The sequence below is a fragment of the Protopterus annectens genome, chromosome 10.part0 (assembly GCF_019279795.1).
Source record: "Protopterus annectens isolate FY-2018-M chromosome 10.part0, PAN1.0, whole genome shotgun sequence".
Lineage (NCBI taxonomy): Eukaryota > Metazoa > Chordata > Ceratodontiformes > Protopteridae > Protopterus > Protopterus annectens.
The window spans coordinates 997,765,486-997,789,733 of record NC_056744.1 but is presented as its reverse complement, the minus strand read 5'-3'; positions in this window follow the sequence as shown (position 1 = coordinate 997,789,733).

Genomic DNA, 24,248 nt, shown 5'->3' with positions numbered 1-24,248 from the left:
GATGATAAACTTCATTTACTTGATGTGCACAGGCAGTTATGATTTTATTTGCATAGGTCCAAACCTTTCTGTAAATCTGATCAGCTTTTTGTTTCCTTTGCTAAACCATTTTTGGGAAGACCAGTTTCAAAAGTGACTATTGCTAAATGGATTTTGCTTTGTATTTTGCAAGCTTATAGAGAACTTGGATTACCAGCCCCAAAAGGAGTGCAGGCTCACTCTACCCATTCTATGGCTACTTCAGGTGCATCCTGGTCTAGAGTTTCCCTGGACGATATATGTTTGGCTGCTTCCTGGGCTTCCTCTCACACCTTCATTACTCATTATAAACTAGATTTTGTGTCTAGAGGAAGGGCTTCCTTTGGCTCTGCAGTGCTCCGGAATATCCTTCCTTAAGGGCCTCCCAAGATTTGGGTAGCTGGGGGTCCCACGGGTTGATGACCAAATGAAGTTAACTACTTCAGATAAAGAAGTTATGTACTCACCATAATGTTTCATCTGAATAGTTAGACTTCATTTGTCAGCAACCTTCCCTCCCTCCTTCCCCCTGACCTTGCTGGTTATTTGTCCTTTTGGGCTCGATGTCCTGTTTGTGTTGAGCCTGATGTATGTGTTTGGGTCAGATTCTTTTAGGCTTAGGTTGTTAGGTGTCACATTGTTAGGTGGCAAACTCGATCTGAGGATTGGAAGGAGGTTGCAGGGTAGTATGGGTAAGGCGGAGGAGCTTGGAGCTCAGATCTTTAGCTTGATAAGCTGCCGGCTCGGATCCGTATCAGATACGAAACCCACAGGTTGCTGACAAATGAAGTCTAACTACTCAGATGGAACGTTATGGTGAGTACATAACTTCTTTTTTCATATGAATGTATTGGTTTATAGGGCAACAGTTGATGTGATGATGTAATGTCCTTTTGGAGTCACGTGATGATGTAAGAAGGTTATTTAAATCTGCAACCATTTGTGTATGCTTAATGTCTGATGAAGTTCAAAACATTGAATTTGGACAAAAGCGCGTACACATATCAAACTTTCATGTATTTCTAGTTGTGTGCATTTTCCTTCTTCACCTTATCTCCCTATTTTTGTTTTTAGTAGTTTTAGTAGTTCAGTTCGTTAGTTACCAATTGTTGTATATGCCTGGTTAGGTACATATCAAAGGGGGCATTGTACTCCATGATAGGCCTGATGAATGCCAGATATAGTGGTACAATGACTTCCTTGGATGTAGATGCCACACCTTTATTTACAAGTTGCACAACATAGAATGATTTCCTGACTACTGTAGACACATGATGGTTAAAGGCTAGATTACTGTCTATGCGTGTCCCTAAAGTACCTGACTACTGGGACAACTCTTAAGGGTGTGTTGTCAATATGATAGGCAGATAACTTCCGGAAGGATACCACTACATATTTCTTGGCAATTTAGTCCATGGCTCTGTCACCAGTTATTTGTCTGTGTCAGCCCTTCCTGAAGAACATTTGTGTTGGTGGGGTAATCAGTGACAGTTTCTAATTTGCAATCATCTGCAAATTTAGCTAGCCAGAGGCTGTTGACATTGGTCTTGACTTCAGAGAAGTAAATGCCAAAAAGGAACAGTCCCAGGACTTATCCCTGAGGGACTCCACTTGTGACTGGCTTTTTTGTAGAGGTAGACTGCCCAATTCTAACTTCTTGGATCCTGTGTGTGAGCCAGCTGGCTATCCACCAGGTGACATAAAGGTTTGTACCTAACCTCTTGGGTTTTATAACAATGGCCAAATTCCTTGGCTAGGTTAAGATAGGCAGTGTGAACCATTTTGCCCTCATCCATTGCTTTGGTGACCTTCTCAAAGAAGTCCACCAGGTTGAGTAGGCATGACCTGCCTGTGACAAAACCAAATTGGGTTGGGTCCAGTGTTTGTAGATTTTCTATGTCATTATTGATCATTTCAATGACAATTTTTCCCATGGTTTTGCATATTAGACTAGTGAGACTTATGGGTCTGTAGTTTCCAGGGTATGTAGATGGCCTACCTTTGTGCAGACTGTTGCTGTTCTCCATTTGTGAGGCACAAAGCCTGTTTAGATGCAACAGTTAAATAGCAATTCCAGAGAGCTAGTTAAGTCATATTTCATGCTATTTAGAAGGCATCCTGGGATATTGTTTCGGCCCATTGATGCAGAGCTCCTGGCATTAGAGAGAGCATTAAAGGCCTGTTCTCTAGTGATAGTAGAGGGAGTTATATTTGGCGATATTTCCTAAGGGAAGGTTGAAGGGGAGAGAGGGGTAAAGTTGGAGATGAATTTGTCTGCCAGTAGGTTTGCAATATCTTCTGGTTCAGTATAGGTGGCTCCATTAACAGTGAGATCTGTGCTCAATTGTGTATTGCCTTTGAGGTTGGCGGGCATAACTAAAGAATGCCTTGTGGTTGTCCTTGGCCTGGAAGGCCAAATTCACCTCAAATTCAGCTTTGGTAGTCTTTATTTGTCCTCTGGGTTGTTTGCTTTGTTTCATGAGAGTGCTTTTATACTGTTGGGTGCTGTGCCTCCTAATTTTTGCCATGATTTTCTTCCTTCTGTTATACAGCCTATTAATGATGTGATTCCACTAGGGTGTCTTGTTTTTTGAGTCAGTTCTGTACTTTCTGGTGGGTACAGCTGCCTCTATGGAGCTATTAACATGCTTGTATAGGGTTTCTGTGAACAGTTCCAGGTGTGCAGCAGTGTTCTCAGGGTTTATGGGGGCTTGACATTTTGCCAGATTATCACTTAATAGTAAGAAGTTAGTCTTAGAGTAGTTACTGAATATTCCAGGGTTAGCTGGGGATCCAAGTTTTATTTTTATTTCAAAGAAGACCATTTTGTTGTCTGACTTTACCAGAGAAGACATTATAAGGCAGATTGAAGCATTCTATCATATTAGTCAAGACCAGATCCAGTATGGTTGCATGCCTGACTGGTATATTGACAATCTGGTCCAGGGAGTTTGTGTTTACAAAGTCCAGGAATTTCTGTGCCTGAACATTTGGTGTCATATATGATTCCCAGATAATAGTGGGCTAATTAAAGCAAACCATGAGTACGGTTTTGGGTTGGACGGTGAGTGTTTCCAGTAAGTTTAAATACATGGTATGAGTTTCCTGGGTCATAGAGGAGGTTGTATAGCTTACAAGGAAGTGGTATGGGATTTTCCCTATGGTGATTTGAAAGTGGATAAGCTCAAGGGCATTGTGCTATCTGACCAGTCTTGCGGTATATGTATTTTTGATGTAAATCAAGACACCTCCACCTTTAGTCCCTGTCTATGTAGTAGCTGGTCTAAATGTGTGGAAGGCATTATAATCTTGCACTGTTGGTGTGCTCTGTGCAGCTTTAAACCATGTCTTAGTGGCCACACAGACATCAGCATTCTCTAGGTTGAAGTGAGCTTCTAAGGAACAGAGTGTCAGGTAAATTTTTTCAAAGTTTACTTTACTAGGTATGTTAACTCTATTCCACTTTTCAACATTTGATTCATCAATCATAAATTTGCAAGTCAAATTACTTTTTTACACTGTACTGAAATGGATTATCTGAACTAAATTAACAATTAATTCCAAGAACACCACAGTTATGGATTTTGTTAACCCTCAAAGGGAACAAAGCACAACTGAAAGGACCTGCTAAACAATATAATAAAACAGATTAGTGAGCATCCTCGGCTAGGGTGCCTTCTGTGCGGAGTCTGCATGTCCTCCCTGTGGTCGTGTGGGTTTCCTCCCACATCCCAAAGGGGTCTATTTTAGAACACCGAAAAATAAAAAAATTGAACGCTCACATGAGCAAAAAATCAGGAATTCGATATTTAGTTTTTTGGATCGCAGTGCAGTGAAGATCAGAATATTTGCCCTTTCCTCACTGTAGTGTGATCTCGGAGTAGGAATATATATTTAGCGGGGGGGTGGTTGGCACAGCCCCCCACAATAGTGATTTTGAGTTCCCGATTATTCGCTCATGTGAGCATTCAATATTTTGATTTTTCAGTGTTCTGACATAGACCCATCCCAAAGACATGCTGTAGGTGAACTGTACACTCTATATTGGCCCTAGGTGTGAGTGTGTGTGCCTTCTGTGGAAGGTTGGGTGCCTGGCTGGCAACTCGACACCATAAAAACTCCACTGCAATCATGAGCGGACAGGTGATCTGCTGTGGCGACCCCTAACTGGGAAAATCCAAAGGAAGAAGAAGTGAGCATAAATACTTTGGTTTGCTGTTGGATCCCACTGTCTCCTTTATAATACATATTGAATAAGCAGTTGGTAAAGTTCTCCAGCAGCCAAAAATTACCTCTAGGATTTCAAACCTTCTGTTCTTCAAAGTAAAGAAATCCTTTGCTATAAATGTCCTGTTAACTAAGTTGGAATGTACCCTACCATTGATTGTCTTGCAGTCTTCTTATAACACAGTCCTGCTTCAGACTGTGGTCAGCAAGGTATGCAGATCAATTTACCTAGCAGATGTACAAACCCTTCACTATAGCCTCCTTAATAAATGCTTACCAGCTACATGCAGGGCTTAGTCATGTAGGCTGCATGCCCTTCCCTTTCCTGCAAACCTATAGTAGCATCTATCTCATACAAATTAAGATCTATCATGAAAATAGCTTAACCATCAAAACACCACTTTTTACCACTAGTACATTGCAGACAGCATTTTCTAAATTAGTCCCAGCCTTCAAGAATAACCTGCCTTGGAGTGAAAGACAACAATAAACCCCTGAAGCACTTTAAAATGAACTTAGTATCTTTTTAATAAATAAAAATGCAAGTGTTACAAAGATAAAGGGCAGAATGTACAGCATATATTCCAATCCAAATTATGGGTTCATGTTCTTCTAATTGTAGATGCATATACTGTTAAACTTTGGAGAATTATTTGCTTGTTCTTTTAATTCTTTTAACATCGTTACAAGATTTTACAACTCACACATATGTAGAAGCAGATTAGTATCTATCGCAGTGTTTTGTTATAAGACTGTGCAATACTTTCTCTAATGTGCATTCAGATTTCAGCTGAAGAGGTGATTGGAAGGTCTACTTACCTGGTTCATAGGAGATTACTGGGCTGATGGCTCAAGAGCCATTTCAAGCCTAACCAGTTTTACCCAGATTTTGCCCAATTTTCTGTCCCTAGTGGAAAGATAACAAGGTCTGCAAATGGGGTTTTCTCAATTTTTACAGACTGCCTCTGTCCATAGGGGACATGGGTGCCACCCCGGAGTGAATTTGCAGTTTCCCATCCATTGGTCCGGATTGCACTTGAAGATGGTCAGGAAAGGGCTGTTCCACAGGAGGACACATATCTGTCTCATTAGCATGATCTATTTGTGCCAGAGATTAGATTTAGATCATAGGAGTGGGTAACCCTCATGCAGTTAGCTTTGCAAATATGCAAAATTTGCATCAAGGCTGGATCAGAGACTGCCTTGTAGGTCAGGCATAGATCACCCATCAGTAATTGGGCTTTTAATTGGTTGGCATATGCTATGTTGGTTATACCCTGTATTATTTTGGTGAGAAACCTCTGAGGACACTCCAACTGTTGTGGGTGCCTGGCAAAGTACATGCCAAAGCGTGCATTGTACTTGATTATTGGTCTGATGAGGGCTGAGTACAGTGGTACTATGACATCCTTAGATCTGTATGATGTGTCCTTAATAATAAGCTGAGCCACATAGAAGGATTTCGTCACCACCATGGACACATAGTGGTCAAAGTTCAGATTACTATCTATCTGAGTACCCAGATCTCTCACCGCTGGGTCCACTCTTAGAGGGCTGCTATCAGTTTTGTAATTTGCAGGGGCATTTGATTTCCTAAAGGGTATTATTATGCATTTCTATGCATTTAGTTTGTGTCCATGGTTCTGACTCCAATCATTAGTCTGCTTCATTCCTTTCTGTAGGATATCAGCATTGTTTGGGGAGTCAGTGATTGTCCCAACCTGCAGTCATCAGCAAACTTGGTCATCCAAAGGCCATCTACATTGCCTTGACATCTGAGAAGTATAATCTAAACAGGAGGAGGCCCAGCACTGAGCCCTGTGCTACTCCACTGGTGACTGACCTCTTGCTGGATGTGGACTCCCCTACAGTAATAACATGTTTCCTGTATGTGAGCCATTTGCCTGTCCATCTGGTGACGTAGAGGTTTATGCCTAATTTTGTGAGTTTATCTATAATATCTGTGTAGGTTATTGTGTCAGATGCCTTGTTCAGGTCAGAGTAGGTAGTATGCACTGTCTTACCCTCATTCATGGCCATGGTGACCTTCTCAAAAAAGTCCATCAGATTGAGTAGGCAGGACCTGCCCTTGACAAAGCCAAACTGGGTTGGGTCTATATTCTGAAGATTTCCTACGTCATTGTTAATTGTTAATCAGGTCCAGGATTATCATTTACATAGCCTTGCATATGTGGCTAGTCAAACTTATGGGTCGGTATTTTCCTGGGTCCTTTGATGGTCTCTGCTTGTGCAGAAGGATGACTGTTGCTGTCCTCCACCCTGCTGGGACAAAGCCTGTTTGGAAACTGGTTAAGTAGAGACCCGAGTAGGCCCATTAGGTCATGTTTCAACCTGTTTAGTAGTCGCCTTGGCATTCCATCAGGACCCACTGATGCTGTGTTTCTAGCTTTAGAAAATCCAGTGCTGACCTGTTCTTTTGTGACTACAGCTAAGGGAATGTTAGTCGGTATATCATTGGGAGTGACCAGACATGAGAAGGGTGTAAAATTTGAGCTGAATTTGTTTTCCAGCAGGTTTGGTATATTTTCTGGCTGAGTAATGGTAGTGCTGTCTAAAGCCAACTCATCACATTGTTGAGTGTTTCCCTTAAGATTTCAGACATGACTAAAAATGCTTTGTGGTTATCCTTTGCTTGGGAGCTTATTTTGTCTCATATTTAAATGTGAGAACTTGACTGATTCCCTGATTTGCCTGTTGAGACTAATGAGGGTGTCCATGTGTATAATGATGGAGTCTCCTATGATCAGATTTTTGAATGTGTGGTGTTTCACCTTAGGGATTTGCTTGTGGAGACACTGTGATGTGTATTGGTTGGTGTTGACTTGATTTTGTTTGAAAGTAGTTTCTGAGAGCAGCATAAGGGAGGCCTCTGATGTTTTGGTAAGTTACTTGTGAGTACCGCTGCATATGTGGGTTTATGTGTCAAGACCTTATTTAGTGAGGGAAATTATGTACCTGTGCTGAGAACCTGTCAAGTCATTTGATTTGTCAGTATATGAGAGTTGTGTCTCAGTTTTCATAGTGTAGCTGCATCTCTCACATACTGTGTTTGTTTGTTTTGGGATTAAGTGGTTGTCAGTATACATAACACAATTTCTACATTGCCGCAGGATGCCCATATCCACCAGGCTGGCCACGAAGATAGCAGGAAAGTGCCTGTCCATGGTTTCATGTTTTTTGCTATGGGTTTAATCAGGGAGAAAAGTGGGTATATTTAACTGGACTGTTATGATAGCACACGAATGAGGAATGGGTACTATACTTAGTGTGAACTGCTGCTATCCAACAAGATGATGCTGCTCTGCATGCAACTCAGATGCTCCTAGAGCAGCAGGGGGACTGGTGAAGGTTGCAGAGATACTTATTTTAAGGGACATTTTAAACTGAAAGTGTTTGAATATATACAAGGCATTGCTGACTTCCACTGAATTAAGAGCAGCTAAGTGCAAACACTGGGCTTTTATAGAATTAGAAAAAAAAACAAGTGTTGTAACAGCAAGGCCTACAGCCCAATCAGGAAAACACACAATAAGCTTTCAGCCAGCAGCCTCCAACCTAAGTAGGTTTGGTACAACTCACTTGTGCCACAAAAGTGCAGTCAGAAAACCCTCTTAATGTAAAAATACTGGTTTTGTTGCTCAATTGCAGGGAAACCACACAGTCTAGATACTAAAGCCTATAAAACAAGCAGACACAAAATAATTAAGTACTACAGCAGCAGCAATAGAAACACTTCAGCTTTGAAACTCTACTGAAGTGCAATAAATATAATAAAAATACATGATTCTTATGAAATACAGTAAATATAATCAGCAAAAGTGCAAAATGGTACATATTTTCATTCTTTTAGCAGTGGATGGCTTTAAATGCAGCAGAATCTCTGTAACTCTCAGGCAAAGTAGTCAAACCAAAAGCAGCTCTGAAGAATTGAGCACAAATCCATGCAAACACTGGGCTTATATAGAATCAGAACAATAATCAACAAATGGATAGATGGATAGATAGATAGATAGATAGATAGATAGATAGATAGATAGATAGATAGATAGATAGATAGATAGATAGATAGATAGATAGATAGATAGATAAGCTGCTTATGCAGCTAAATTTACATGAATATGGCTGCACAAGTGAATGACTGCTCTCTGTCTTTCTCTCTTTCTCTCTCTCTGTATACCTCATTATCTTTCTGTTGCAAAAATAGACCAAAAGCAGTAAATGTAATAAAAGGTGCAGTATACTACTTTGTCTCTTAAATTTGAAAGTTGCAATGACAGATATCTAGAAATGTCAAACGTGTTTGTCAAGTGATTTTTTGGTGTATGCAGTTAAGTGGGGTTTTGCAGGCTAGGGTTAAATAAGGGCTAAGTTAACTGGATAGATTTAGTCACGTGTTTGTGAATGTTTTTTGTATACAAGTGTTTTTGGGTTAGGGCTAGGTTAGGTGATAGTTTTACCATTGTGTGTGTAACATGGAGTATGTGCAGCATGTGTCTGTTTTTATCTGGTTTGTGTAGTGGTACTGTTAGGGAAAGTGAATTTGTTAAAGTAGTGCATAGGGCTAGGGTTACGGGCAGCTGTTTTTTTTATATATTTATTTGTTTAGTACACTGATTGTAAATAGTTTAGTTTTAGTTATTTTTTTCAGTTTCTGTAGGTTTTGACAGACAGAAATTGATGTAATGTGCAGTGGTGTGTCTGCATGTCAACAAATGATAACACAATAAAATATAATGCACTTAGAACATAATAAAGCTAAAGCAGCATTTACTTAGAAAGGCTTAAAAATGGAATTGTAAAATGAAGAAACCTGGTTTGCTGTTTATCATTGTGAGAAGGTAGACCCAAGAAAAATAGGTCTGCTAATTATAGCACTAAAATCCATGTGCCAGCAGAAAAAAAAATTCACAGTTCCACTGTTGTTTACTGACTAACATCATTGCAGGTGCAAATTGTTGTACATTCAGTTTTAGAATTACCAGTGACTGTGTAGATCTCTGAAGTTTAAGCACAGATTATACAATGTAATCCAATGTCATTTTAGCAGAACTGATTTACCTTTTTCTGTCTGTGCAGGCAGATGAAGGCTTTCTGTGGCAGGGATTCATACACAAGTACCGTATGCCTGCATAGTACTAATATGTGAGTAGGTCACTGTGTAAAGCTCCACAGAGCTAATCAGAAATGAAGCAGTCAGGCAGGTGATAGCATCTGCATGAGCAAAGGACCTGATAAGAAAATGAAAGTGCAGTGATAGCAGGATAAATGGTGCTTTTCTGCTGTATATCAGGAGCAATGTTACTGCGGCAGATTTGGCTGTTGTGATGGGCATTACAGCTAAGATGGGTTAGCACAGCTAATTCATTGCATACCCAATAGTGCAGAGAAGTACAATGTAGCTGTAACTGGTGCTCAGCTGCCACAAGAAGGGTAGCATACCAGAGCATAATGGCCTAAAGGAAAGACTGATGTGAGTGTGAACAGTAAAATGGGAACCATTCTTCAGCATACAGATTAGGAGGAAATGGGATAGATGGAAAAGTTTAAAATGGGAGGAAAAAGCAAGCATTGGTAAAAAACTGAAGAGTAACCATAAGCTAAGAAAGATGGGGAGGAAGGAAGGAAGGGTAATTTTTTTTGGGGGGGGAACCCCTTTTCTAAGTATTACAAAAAAGAGTAAATGGAGAAGGAACTGAGGAATGTCTGTGGATGGTTAAGTGAGCAGGGTAGGTAACAGGGGTACATAAACAAACACAGTCACAGACAGAAGGGCAGATACACACAAAAGACAGAGGGGACAGTGGATCAACACATACATTTAATAGGAGAACAATTGGTGATAGGGAGGGTTGAAAAATGAACAAGGAATGGGTAATGACCCATAAGGGAGGGAACACACCAAGAAGAGCATAGGCTGGGTTTTTAGTATGGATGGTTGCCAGGCCAACCCAGAGGGCAACAGACTCAGTCCTTCCTCTGCTGAATAGCCAGTGTTATGGACCAGTTGCTCCCATGGAGATCCAATGGACAGGATGCACCGGTTACACAACTGTAACACTCATGTCAGAAGGCACTTCATGATGACAAAATGAGTATCTGATTGCTGATGAACCTCACCACCCACCATCCTCTGCAACTGATGCTAGGAGATTACTGAAAAATCCTCTAGTCTACCTTAATGAGAGGAGCAATTCACCTTCCTTCATTCTCAAGGCAGATGAGAAGGATACCAGTTGACCCCTCTAGCAGTCACCCTGTTGATAGTTAGACCTGGTAGACATGTCATCCCACTGCAACAAGCAACAGCTGGCAGAGACTAAGATGACAATGGGCTCTACCACTCTTCCTTCACAAGTGGACCTGCAGAAGGATGACACAATGGGAAGAAAATATCACCCACAATCACAGCTATGCAGTTGCCTGGCACAGATATCATACAGACCTTGTTACTAGGAGGGTGCACCTGCCATGCAGCTGCAAGGTAAGACACATACTATTAATCATATGCATACAACACTGTATATGATACAAGTCATTTGTACAGTACCCAAAGAATACATTCTTGCAGTGCATCCTTGGCTCATTCTATTGAACTTCTGCCTTCCATTGTCAAAGTAAGGGGGGGTGATGCCACTTCAGGTGATCTAAATGATAATGACACTGCTCCCCAGCATGGATGTTTTTATTTATTCATTCATTATTTGTTAACCGGATCAGCCCCACTAAGTTAGTGATTTCTTTTCAGAGGAGACCCAAGGTGGTATTTATACTGCTAGAGGAAATTTCACCAGGACATCAGGAAACCTTCCCTACTCTTTTCAGTAGGTGCTGTAGGATCTCTTACATTCATCTGAGCTACCACCAACTCAGACAGTAGGGTCTTTAGTTTAATGTCTTATCGAAAGGCAACACACTCAGAAATGCAGCACCACCGTTATGCTACACTGCAGTGTCAGCAATCCATCCACTTGGTTCTGGAATAGAACCCGCAACTTTCTGCACCAAAGACGAATGTGTTACCTGTTGCGCCACTAACACTAGTGGCATCAAGCAATACCTGCATCTAGTTCATACCAGGTACAGTATCTACATTTTTCATAAGGCCATTATATAGCCCAGCAGCCACTCCTCGTTGCCTCTGTGCGGAAAGAACAGAAAATTCCTGCAGTTTGTGGAACACTACACAGAACTATTGATCTTCCCTCCAGCTGAAGCAACTATGGACAATATATGAGAGACACCTGTGCACAGACCAATGTTTGTAAATCATGTCAGACAGAACAGCACCATAATGTGCCATAGCGTTACATGTGGACATCTGCACGAGCATATGGGTCACATGCTTTGGATTCACCATGATGTGCACAGCTTGTACTGACATATATGTATAGCACATTGTGCTCCTGCAGTGATTCACAGAATGTAGCACTTTCTGGCTTTATTAGCATAACCACTGTGCCAAGTACGCCTTATGAGCACAATATTATGCATCAGTGCCATTTTGCACAGCATTGTTTAGAATTTCCAACTTTAAAATAGAGACATATGACTAAAACCATAGTAGAGACAGAGTGTTACATAGTTAAGGAAAGAGTCCTAGCTGGTAGAGTATCCCCACAAAGGCAGCAAACTTGTGGTAGGTGTTAGTGAGAGTAATGAAAAAGCAATGGAATATGTGTAATTGAGACTCATTACATGATACTGGAAAGGCATAGTGCTGTGTGCCTGTGGCTGAGAGGTTTCAACCTGTCAAAACAGGGAACTCCAAGAATTACAGTCTGTAAATAATATGTAGTGCAGGGCCATTTATTGAAACATAACGTTCAGAGGTGTAGAGAAGTTTGAAGAATGCCTCTCAACTGTCCATATTTTTGCTGCAAATTTTTGGCAAACATTTGTGTTTTTTTACTAAATCATTGAGGATTGAATTCACTAAATATGGACATTTGAGTTTCAGACTTCATACCCTTCAGAAAATGCATGCGAATACAAAACCTGTCATTCTGTCAACTTTCTAATTTTATAGGAGCAATATTTAAACATTGTCCCTGTTTCTGGGCCTTTGTCCCACCCATTAATGTTGGCTTTGTCCAGCATTTTTAACTAAGAAGTTAATTGATGAGCAAAGGGAGCAGCAATCCTGGGTGCAAAGTGTTATAGGGGCATAATTGGCAGATTCTGATTGCTGTTTAGTACATTACTAACATTCAGAAATGCATTTGTGGTCAGAACTGAAGTGCTGTGGCATAAACTTTAGCAGCTGCTTGGTACAGGAATATACTATGGCTTAAAGAAGACTTTTTTTGTTTTTTTTGCTTCTCAACTTGTAGGCCAAATCAGGGGATGAAATGAATAGTTAAGCTACACCGCTGCACACAGTATGTAACTGAAGATGGCATGCATAGCACTAACTGCAGTGGCTACCAAGGTGCATAAAGAAGGGGTAGGCTGTGAGCATACTCAAGTGAATGCCACAGGATAGCATATGAATTCACTGACTGATATATTTTGCCCTCAGGTGTACTGGTACTGGCATGGTAACCTGAGAGAGAAAATGCCTTGAAAAGTTCACTAATCAGGAGAAAAGTGCTACTGCAAGGCCATCATATGTATAGGATGTTCTTCCTGGAAAAGGTGCTGCAAATAAACATTATTGGGATCTGGTGTAGCAGGAACTGATGCAATATGTGAATACTGTTTGTGGTCATAATAGGTCTGCAAAACAGGTACGACTCATGGATACTGATATGATACTCTAAGCAAAGGAAAATCCTTGGGGCATTGTGAGTCATGTCCACCAAAGGGGATGGACCGTCAGCACAGAAGCATGTTGTTAAAGTTGAAGAATCTTGTTGCTCCTGTATTGCCAGGGGGAGTGGACCCTCATATGTATACCTGGGAGTGGCTTTGATGTGGAAGTTGGGTTGACATTAAGCACTTGTGTGTGTCAGTAATACAAGCCCAAGGTTAGTGGCGACAATGGTAGTGCACTATAGCACATATCACTACATGTTTGATGCGAAGGATTGACCAAAATCCCCCTGCTTATCTGCACTTCCTTGCACCTCTGCACTGCAACAACAACTTGCATTAGAAGGTACATCTATCAACATATTTTCATTTGCAACATTATGCATGCTACAGGAGGTTATGGAGGCATATTTGTGTGGCTGACAGTGGTGTCGTGTGTTCATGATTTCACAGATTCCTCTAGAGTAGGGCTCAGTGCAACAGGAAAACACAGATGTGAAATCAGTGGTGCACCTGTGACTGATGAGATTTCAATATGCTAGTGCCACAATCTGACAGCGCATTGGTAACCTTACAGGAAAGGGGTTTCCCACATATACTATTAGAGATCCCCTTGTAAAGGTACATGCAGAGCACACAGCCTCATCAGTGCATGACAGACGTCATGAACTTGAGAATCCCTTACAGGCTCCTTCTCTATCCCAAACCAACACTGCATCTGACATGTGCACCACCTGCCACCCATAAAAGATGGATGCAGGCTTGTAAAGTGCCAACATGACTTCAGATCTGTCCTTCCTATATCTGTGACACTCAGAATTAACCAGTGGATGTACAGGTCAGTGAGCCAGGCACTAAGAGATGCTACTCTCAGCATTGTGGAGTTGCTGAGTGTGCTTCATGGTTTATTGGAAGATGTGCAGTTACTTCACAGTGCCATGTTATGTAGGGACAAGAGAGCACAAAGTTCTACAGTGCTAATGAGGTCACTGGTGGCAAATGTTGTCTCCATAGGTACAACCATGAAACACATTGCAATTGCCATCCAGTCTGTTTTCAGAGATCATGTAGTTGATGACAATGGGAGAGTCTAGATATGAGTGGATTGCCACAAGCCATCCCAACTCAGACTACATAGACCATTGGTCAGACTGCATCATTGTCACCTGTGGGCACATGGCTTGCCATCCCCAGTTGTGGGTTGCACCGCTCCTCAGACTCAACATCCAGGAGACCTCATCAGGCTATGCTTACACAGTACAGTAGTTCTACATTTTCCCTGTCTCTTGTGGGCACGTGGCCTAAGACCTACAGTTTGGGTGTCATACAAATCATGGGCATTGCCAGTCATGGGGCTCAACTCATAGGACTTCTCAGCTGGATACACATGCATGGTCTCATTATTCCACCCCTCTCCCATTGTGGACTGCATCAAGCCTTGACATTGCAAGCCAACAAAATGGAGACCAGCAATGGTCACATTGTGGCAGTACAGTCACACCACTGGAGTATTTGACATTCCGCAATCTCCAGCAGAATGTGGCTACTGTGTTCACATCTCATAAACCTAACTTCTATTATAGTGTTGCATTTGCCTGCCACTTTGTTTCTCCAACTTGTGCAAGTTGTGATAATTGTTCCCTGCCTCACAACCTATGTGGTTATGCTGAAATGTGATGCGCAATGTGTCGATTCCATGCACTACCCTGAACAGTCTGATTTTTCACACATCATTTCTTCTATTCTGCCTGTGTCTGGCACATAGCTGAAGACCAGATGCAGCTCTTTGTCTGTGCTGCAGTGTACCTCTTCCTGAGCTGTGTTGCTGCTGTTGCATGCTCATTACCTGATTCTTCACCCTGCCCTTCTGCTGCAGCCAGAACTGGTATGGTAGGCCTCTCCATGATGTACACCTGCTGCTGCATTTCTTTGAATGATTTCTATGTTGTGAAGAATGGCAGACACAGCAAATATCTTGTTGCACATTTCTGGACTGCTTTACAGAATCCCTCTTGAGGTATCTAGGCATGGAAATTATCCCTTCAGTAGTTCATATACATGCTCCACTTTATTTTGCTTTTCCACATGGCTGTGTTACATTCTATTTCCTGCATAGTCTGGGGGGATGCATATTGGGGTCATCAAGCAGAGGTCTTGGACATTTCCAGCATTGCCTGCAACACATGACAAATTACATGTTATATGTAGCTTTCCGCTTGTTTGCATAGTAATATGTCACTCTCTCTCTCTCTCTCTCTCTCTCTATCTAGCATGTATTTGCACCTACCAACCAGGTGACAATGTCAGAAATCCCCTCAAAGGAACTGTTGATATAGGCTGGACATGCAACAAATATGTGCGTTCAATTGTGTGAACCACCATGGCGATACATGGACACATTGTATATTATCATGTACTCGAACAAGCCAAACTTGTACTTCCCAAATTGATAAAGGTGTTTAAGCTGAAATCCAAAACCAGCTGAAAACAATTGTTGATGCTGAAAGTGATGAATGCTTAAACAGCAGTGGCTTTTAGTACTTTTAATGGGAAATAAAACAACAATACAATTTAGCGCTTTCATCCCTATTGAAAACCTAATGAAGTCCCAATGTGGTTTTCAATAGGGAAAAAAGCGCTAATTTTATTGCTGTTTTATTATTTATCATTAAAAGTACTAAAAGCCACTATTGTTTAAGCGTTCATCACTTTCAGCATCAACAGTTATTTTCAGCTGGTTTTGGAATTCAGTTTAAATACCTCTATCGATTCAGGAAGTACAAGGTTAGCTTGCTTCAGGTATATTTTTCGGTGCTACATTGTCATGGTTACTACATTATAAATTATCCCCTGGACATTACAGACAACATGGCTTTTCAAAATAAAGCCATTCTTATTAATGTGTCACAGACCTCTGGACCATTTGGAGTATTTGTATCAATATGTGGGCAATCTATGGCTCACAGGACCACTGTGAAATAACTATGTCATAAAAGATCCTCATGGTATTCGTTCTCTCCTCTGTTCTTCTGTGGAGACAGATATGCTCCTCCACTTGCTGTAGCATTATGTCAAAACGTAGTTTAGCATTCTTGAGGCTAATGGCCTGCAATATCCATAAAGTGTCCCTGTAGGTCACTAGAAGGTCCCCATAGCTAATATGGGTAAGGCTTATATATACCTTAGTATCCATCTGAATGGCCATACCATGCATCTCCCTTGATTCCACTTGTGAATGACACAGTTCAGCTCGGTCCCTTACAGTATCCCTGTCCGCTCAGAAACAGTCTATAATCTGTTGGCCTGTGAGCTGCTGGTATGTCAGGCACTGACTGTACCTACTCCATTGGTAAGAATGATATAGTGTTGTATGCACTGGTCTGATGGTGGCTCCCAACACATGCTGCTGTACTAGTACTGCTGCAATTCCTAGCATGGCTCCTGTCATGTGCACCACAAGTCTTGGTTTTTAAAATGGGTAGATGCCACTTTGTAGCCCTGCCATTTATACATTTTTGAATCAGTCCACTGTTGTTCCTTCCTTTGCATAATCCATGTGATTCATTTAAATAGAGTTCCTCATTTGTATGTCAGTATGCAAGCATTAGTATGTGTTGCATGCCATGCTGTTTTGACAATTATACAGCTTGTCTGTCTGAGTCTTAGAATTACCCACTCCCTGCACATGGCTGCTTCCCATGCTAATGTAAACAGCAAAATATTCTTTCTGTGATTCCCAGTATATATGTACACACTACCAGTATTTTCTGTAAACACTAAACACAGTATGATTATTGATATTTATAACCTGTTGCAGTGTCTGTACATATATTTACTTTTTGTGATACAAGGGTTTTGTGCATGATTTTCTTACTCATGGATGGTGTGAATTAACAGATTTTAAGGAACCTGACCAAAGCATACTATATTCTGTTTGTTTGTGAGATGACTTACTATTATCAGCTATTTTGCTCTCAGTCAGAGTAATAAAAGTGTAGTAATTGATGGAGTCTTTTGCTAGTGCTTTCTTTTAAAATTGTGATTGGTGAGACGTTACACAACCTTGCTTCAAATAAAGTCACATTTTTAGCTTTTGGTCAAGCTTCTTGATAGTAAACAACCGAGTAATCTGCTCTGTGATCAGATATTAATGGAAATAGCAACATTATTACACATGGTTCTGTTACATGTACTTTGCATGCATCAGCAAAATTATGCTTTGGTAGCTTCACAGATGTTCATTCATCGCAGTGCCTCAGTAGCTTATGGGCTCTGTACCTGCACGAACTGATACTCGCAGCTTTTCAAAACTCCAGTCCCCCTCCTCTCACTCTATGATAGGGGATTGGCTAAGCCATATCGGAAAAAAAAATAGAATTAAGCAATATAGTTTAACTAAGGAAGAAAATCAACTACTGATGGAGTTACGGAGGGATAAAGGGCTTGGGTTTATGAAACCAGATAAGGGGGTGATATGGCTATAGTGAAAACTGAGGAGTATAATGAAAAAATCTTTACAATGTTACAGGAAGAAAGAAAATACGAAAATGTATCTAAGAATGAAGTTAATATCGCACACAGGAAAATTCAGTTGGCACTAGAGGATTCTTTATTCCAGGGTATTTTTAGTGAGGAAGCTTTTGAATTTATAATTAACAACAGTTCTACCATTCCTATTGTTTTTGGAATTCCAAAAACATAGTTGACCCCCCCCCCCCCCTTATCGACTTATAATAACTAGCCAGAACAGCTGTACTTACTCCTTAGGTTTATTTATTGACCGTGTTGTATGGAAGTGTCTTACCCCTATTGATTATATTCTTAATGACTCTTGGAACTTTTTAAGTCATATCAAAAATGAGTTTTTTGATGGGAATATAAGTTTCTCTACTGTTGATGTGGTGGACTTATTTACTTCTATCCCTCATGACCTTGGTTTGGAGCTTTTTCATGAAGTATTATTAGAATGGACTTCTTTAGTTAACACTATGGTGAATTTTGTAATGATGTTAATAGAGACAGTTTTGAAGAATAGTGTCTTCTTTTTTGGGGGTGAGTTTTACAGACAAACCCGTGCTGTTGCAATAGGTACCAGTTGCGCAACTTTGTTCGCAAATCTTGTTATGTTTGGCTGGGAAAAAAAAGAAGTTATGTACTCACCATAATGTTCCATCTGCGTAGGTACTTCATTTGTCTGCAACCTGTGGGTATCGGATCCGATCTCGGATCCGAGCCGGCAGCTTTCCAAGCTACAAGATCCGAGCTCCTAGCTCCTCCCCCTACCCATAATCCCCTGCTATGTGCTACATTACCTCAGATCAAATTTTTTGCCTCTTACACAACTCCTACCTTCGATAGAGGAAGCATCACCAGATGAACTGTCCTAAGGCAGAACAAGATCTCTTTGGTGATCAGGAATCCCAAAAGGTTCGGGGGATGGCAGGGGGGGTCGGTTGCAGACAAATGAAGTACCTACTCAGATGGAACGTTATGGTGAGTACATAACTTCTTTATCTGAAGTAGTTACTTCATTTGCTCTGCAACCTGTGGGACAGAGTCCCCAGCTACTGAGGAAGAAATCCTGGGCGGCCTATGGAAGGATATTCCGAAGCACCGCAGAGCCAAAGGAAGCCCTACCTCTCGATACCATATCCAACTTATAATGAGAAATAAACGTATGTGAAGAGGACCAGGTAGCTGCAGAGCATATGTCATCCAAGGGGATCCTAGACCAGAAGGCTGCAGAGGTGGCCACAGCCCTCATAGAGTGAGCGCGAATTCCCGTAGGACCCGGTTTGCCTGCAGATAAGTACCCATGGACTATGCATTGACAAATCCAATTTGCTATAGTCACTTTAGAAAGGGCCTTACCCATGGCTGATTTAGCAAAAGACACGAACAACTGGTCCAATTTGCGAAAATCCTTAGTCCTGTGCAGGTAGAAACGCAGTTGTCTGTGCACATCCAATTTATGCAATGTGTATTCTCCTTTATTCTGAAAGTTTGGGAAGAACACGGGTAAGTTTATTGATTGATTGATATTTGACACTGAAGCCACCTTAGGTAAGAACGACGGATTAGTCCTGAGGAACACTCTATCCTTATGAAAAAAGAGATAAGGATGCTTCATACATAAGGCTTGAAGTTCTGATACCCTTTTGGCTGAAGTAATGGCAACCAAAAAGGCTGTTTTCCAGGACAAGAACTTTAATGGAACTGAAGCCACGGGTTCAAAAGGTGGGCCTGTCAAGGCTTGTAAGACTAAGGCCAAATCCCATGGAGGCACCACCACTTTCACTGGAGGCTTCAAGAGGAAAACGCCCCATAAGAAGGTTTTACATAATTTTGTAGAAGCCAAAGATCCTAGTCCATCTCCCACATGGAAATGGGAGATGGCTGCCAATTGCACCTTAACTGTTGAGGCACCCTCTCCTTGTCTGAATATCAGAGACAGAAAGTCTAGAATAGTAGGAATAGGAACTGTAAATGGATCCAGGCCTCTGTCTTTGGCCCAGACAGAGAAGCGTTTCCATTTGCTGTAGTAAATCTTCCTAGTAGTCGGCTTATGTGCTGCGACTAGAATGGCCTTAACAGGAGATGAGATACCGGGAGTCCTAGCCATCAGTGGAACTGGAGCAACCAAGCCGCAAGCTTGAGGTTCACCAGGTTCGGGGTTTGTAATCCTGCCGGATGTGAAATCAGGTCTGGAATGGGATCCAGTATCCATGGCGGAGATACACTGCAAGACCGCAGGTACGGGAACCAGATCTGGCGAGGCCAGAATGGGGCTATGAGGATAACTCTGCTCCCCAACCGACGGACTTTCTGTATGGACTTGGTCATGAGCGGAAGGGGTGGATAGGCATACAGTAGACCGGACGGCCAAGCATGGATTAGAGCGTCTCTGGGATTCTCCCCTTCGGGGGGAAGTATTGCAAAGTACTCGCTGCATTTTGTGTTTAAGGGAGAAGCAAAAAGATCGCAGCAGGGCCAACCCCATTTGCAGAAGATCTGCTTCGCAACTGATGGATTGAGAGACCACTCGTATGGAGTGAGAATCACTCTGCTCAGTTTGTCCGCCAAAATGTTGGACCAACCTGGAATGTGCGTTGCTACCAGAAAGCGGTTGGTGGATATCGCCCATTCCCACACTCTCATAGCTTCCCGGCAAAGTGGGTAGGACCTGGTTCCTCCTTGCTTGTTTATGTACCAGACCACTGACATGTTGTCTGTCTGGATTGCAATAGTCCCCAGAGGTAGAAGGTTGTGGAGAGCTTGCAACGCTAGAAGCACCACCCTCATCTCTAGGACATTGATTTGTAAAGCGGTCTCCAGGGGAGTCCACATGCCTTGGACAGTTCTGCCCGAACAATGCCCCCCCCACCCGAGGCGAGAAGCGTCCGTGGTCAGCGTGGCTTGGGGGGAGGGACAACAAAAGGCCTCCCTTCCTTTAGCTCTGGGGCGTGGAGCCACCAAAGAAGGGAGTGCCTGCAAACTCTGCTTAGGGGAATCGGAGTACTCAATGGATGGAGTAGCAGGGACCACTGAACTTGAAGGATCCACTGCAGAATCCTCATTCGCGGACGTGCGTGAAGGGTGAGAGTGATCGCTGCTGCCATAGATCCTAGTGCCCTCAGAACTAATTCCGCCTTCGGGGCCAGGCTTTGAAGAAGAATTAGCATCTGACACAACAAGCTGTTTATCCTGTCCGCAGTTAGCATTGCTCGAGAAATGCGGGTATCTAACTTGGCCCCTATGAACTCCAGGACCTGTATGGGGCAAAGAGATGATTTCTGGAGGTTTACAGAGATGCCTAAGCTCTGGGCAAGGGTCAGAGCATAATCTCTTGCCAGGCAGAGCTGATGCCTGTTGGTGGCGGTAAGGAGCCAGTCGTCTAGGTATGGGAAGACCTGAATGCCCTGAAGTCTCAGGTGGGCTGCAACCACTGCCATGACCTTGGTGAACACCCTGGGGGCTGAGGTGAGGCTGAACGGGAGAACCCTGAACTGGTAATGACTGGCTCCCAGCCGGAAGCGGAGAAACCTTCTGGATCGTCTGTCCATCAAGATGTGGTAGTACGCATCCTTGAGGTCTATCGAGCACATCCAGTCGTTCTGCCGCAGAAGGGAGAGAATAGATTGGAGGGTGACCATCCGGAACTTTTCTTTGGGAATGAACAGGTTCAAACCGGAGAGGTCTAGAATGGGTCTGATGTCCCCCGTCTTTTTTGGCACTAAAAAGAACCTGGAGTAATAACCCGATCGGGACTGGTCTGGGGGGATGGGCTGGATGGCTCTTTTTTCTAGCAACTTCAGGATTTCTGAAGCTGCTGCCTCCCTTCGATCAGGTGGACCATCGGGGAGGTGTCTGGTCGAGGGAGGGTGGTTTATGAAGGGGATGGTATAACCTCTGGATATGATGCGGAGCACCCATCGATCTGTCGTAATGGACTCCCAGTTTGACAGGTGTTCCGACAACTGCCCCCCGACTGCCTCCAGAGAGGGACAGCCAGATAAGCCCTCAGGGCTGCTGCGCGGGTCTGTCCAGGAAAGGTTCCCTGAACCCGAAGTTACGCGGTCCCCCTCTGCCTCTGGGCTGGCGTCCTCCTTGTCCTCCTCTGCCTCTACAGGACGAGGGGTCCGAAGCTGGATGGGATTGCTGGGACTTACGGAACCACAGCTTCTTTTGTCCCCTCTGATTCCTAGAAAAGGATCGTTGGGAATTAGAGAAGCGGACCCCGATGGCAGACAGCGTCTTCCCATCCTTCTCGCTTTGGACCAGTGTCTCGCGAACGGTCTTGCCGAAGAGCGAAGATCCGTCAAAGGGTGCATTCACGAAGGACGCCTTGAAGGAATCCGCAAAATTGCAAAGACGGAGCCAGGAGTGACGTCGCAAGACGACCCCGGCTACGCTGGCCCTAGTGGCTCCCTCCGTGGCATGGGAGAGTAGATGCAAGGACCTGTTAGAGATGGACTTTAGAGTGGCCATACGAGTCGAGAAAACTTTTTTGTCCTCGACCGACATGGACTCCGGGGGGGCTGCAGTGTATTCCTTAATTAAGTCTCGTTGCAGCCTAATGGTATGTGCCATGTAGTTAAGCGCCCTTACGGAAAAGGTCGCTGAACTAAACATCCGCTTCCCAATGCGGTCCAGTGCTCGAGATTCCTTATCTAGCGGGTGAACCGAAGAGCTCTCCTGTGCGAGTTCTCACTTGGTGGCAGACGCCACCAGCATGGCATCCACTGGGGTTCCCTTGGCCCAAGACAATCTGTCCACTGGGGGGGCTAAGGATCTTGTCGGGTCGCTTCGGGATAGGCTCCATGGTGTCGGGCTCCTTCCACGCCCTGGTAGTAATGAGGTCTACCAGGGGGTCAGCCCGGGGGGACACCCAGGAGGTAGAAGGGCCTGCCTCAAACGCATCCAGGAACACGGATTCATCTGCGAAAGGTTTTTGGGCAGACCACCCCCCTCTAATATGCAACATTTCCATGATGTCTCCGAAGGAGACATCCTCGGGGGGTGACCTTAGGGAACCTTCCCCTTCATCTAAATCCGTGTCGGTTGTGACGGACTCGGGGGAGTCCAGGTGCCTCCTCTTGCACCAACCTTTTCAAGGGACCTCCTCGGTGGGACTGTTCGAAGAGGGCTCGTCAACGGGGTCCTGTTCCTCTAAGGGAACCAACTGGAGGGCTTGGGCAGGCTGTCCCGATGGTCGGATGATGGAGGATAGACCCACATGCAGCGGGGGTACGGGAGGATCCGACGCCCGGACCGGGGACCTGGAGGTCCTCGACAGTACCCTCTCCACAACCTCAAAAGCCGAAGGAGAGCTACTCTCGCCAGGCTCCGAGAGCAATCTCCTCGGCTCCAAGGTAGGGATCGGGGTCAGAGCCGGAGCCGATGCAGCCAGAGCCGAGAGAGAGGTGTGCTCTGAACCCAACGAAGCCGAAGACACACCAGCTCCCCCGGATCTGATGCTCAGCCCTCGGCCCCGAGAGCTCGGATCCGACAGACTCGAAGGCACAGTCGGCATCGAAGCGACCGGAGCTATCGGCGCCGACGAATCCCCGATTCCGAAAGGGCCCGGATCCGATAACTTCGAGACCTGAAAACTGGTCGGAGAAGGAGTAATCAGAGCAAATATGGGGGCCGCGCTCCCTCCCAGAGGGGGGGTAGGCAAGAGCACCCCATCTGCATTTGGGTCTGGATGAATCGGCGCATCATCCGATCCATATCTGCTTCAGTGAGGCTTCTTGTTGATCTTGATGAAGTCGTTGAGGCAGGCCGGGAGGGTCGCCTCAACCACCTCGAGGGAGACTGATCCTCCTCCTCCAGCTCCGGAGAAAAATGAGGTGAACGGAGCCGAGAGGGGGAGGATCCATAGCCCCTCGAGGGAGACTTAGTCAGCTTAGACGGCGGGGCTGAGGGTTGAGTCTCAGCCCGCCTTTTGTGGGACTTATGTCCCTTGTCTTTGTGCCTTTTTTCCACCATAGTGGAGGTACTTGAATCCCCCAAACTCAAACCCAAAGAGGGAGGTTGAGTCCCAGGTTGAGTCGGGGGCCCAGAAGGCACTAGGGCTGTGGAGACAGCCTGTGCCTGAGAGGGGGAGGAAGAAGAAGCCGATTCCTGAGGCAACAAGCCCGCCAGGATCAGCTTGTTCTTCCTGTCCCTAATAGCTCGGAGATTAAAGGCTGTGCAGATTGTGCAGGCCGATGACAAATGGGCCACCCCCAAGCATAAAACACACTGAGTGTGGCCATCCGCCGGTGAAAGCTTATGGCCACACTCAGTACACTTTGAGAACACCGCCTTAGACCCTTAAGCCATAACACCACTCACACCAAAAAACACACCCAAACACTAAGAGGGGGGAGGGTGAAAGGCGGGAACTAACAGAAACAAACTAGTTAGAAAGGGGGAACAAAGGTACCTAACTAACTACACTTTCACTAACTACCCAAGAAAACTAAACACTCACACAAGAAAAGATTTTTTTTTTTTTTTTTTACAAAGAAGAAAAAGGTTCAATCTCACCAAAAAGCCAAGGAGCTCTTCAAAAGTAGCTGCTTCAACCGCGGCAAAAAACAATCTGAGGTAATGTAGCACATAGCAGGGGATTATGGGTAGGGGGGAGTAGCTAAGAGCTCGGATCTTGTAGCTTGGAAAGCTGCCAGCTCGGATCCGAGATCGGATCCGATACCCACAAGTTGCAGAGCAAATGAAGTAACTAC